We start from the raw sequence: 872 nt of genomic DNA, 5'->3' as shown, positions 1-872 counted from the left end.
TTACATTTTTCAGTGAGCGTCAAAACATCCCCTTGAAAAAATACTTACGATGTAGAGATTACAGTATTGTTGATTCCAAATGATAAATAAAAACATGTCTTAAAATGATAGAGTAACATCCTGACTGAAAGGTGACATCAGGCAGCTAGCAAGTGCCAAGTGACATTAACAAGTTACGGCTAATAAGTGACAACTGACAATTAGCGGGTGGCAGCCGACAGATGGATTATCTGACCGAAGTAAATGAGACATCGACTTGAAATTTTCACCAGATACGCAATCTAATATACAAATCAAATCTATTGATACTGGAAAAAATTGGAAAATTTCCTTTATTCTTTCAGAAGAATTGCAATTACTTGCAAATTGAATTAACCTATTCGAATATTTTTCATAAATATGATGAATCTGGAAAACTTTATTTCAATCTTGAAGTGCGCACTCTGTACACAATTTTCCAAAAAAATCTGCAAATCGATAAACTGGCTGCTCAGGAAATATTTGCCGAGGTTCAGTGATTGTGGTCATCACTTATTTGGACATATATTTAAATATTTTTATTTTAAATATAAAATAAAATTTAATTTCTCAGTATGAAGTGAACGTCTACGATCCAAAAACTACAACAAAAAATACATGTCGTATTTGAAAATCCAATGATGGGGGTAGCCCAAGTCAAATATAGAAAAAAAGATAATTTGGGAATTTTTGTTTTTTCATTTATATCTCCAGAACCAAAAGAGCTATATTCGATTTTTTTAACATCATTGAATAGGTCTCTAAAATACGCAACTTTGCCACAATTTAACCGACCCTGTATCTCTTATCGTTTACGAGATCCCCATGTACAGAAACGAATTCGAATAGACCTA

At 32.3% G+C, this 872-nt stretch overlaps 1 protein-coding gene across 1 annotated transcript in view; it reads left to right on the top strand.

Annotated features, from left to right (window-relative positions):
• LOC141480414 (uncharacterized) overlaps nucleotides 1–872 on the top strand; it is a 388,666-nt gene that overhangs the window by 331,436 nt on the left and 56,358 nt on the right. The window lies entirely within an intron of this gene.

Source organism: Leptinotarsa decemlineata, unplaced genomic scaffold, assembly GCF_025532065.1.
Source record: "Leptinotarsa decemlineata unplaced genomic scaffold, Ldec_3_MD MMD2_P_RNA_scaffold_8, whole genome shotgun sequence".
NCBI classification, from domain to species: Eukaryota; Metazoa; Arthropoda; class Insecta; order Coleoptera; family Chrysomelidae; genus Leptinotarsa; species Leptinotarsa decemlineata.
This window is presented reverse-complemented; position numbering and strand designations above follow the sequence as displayed.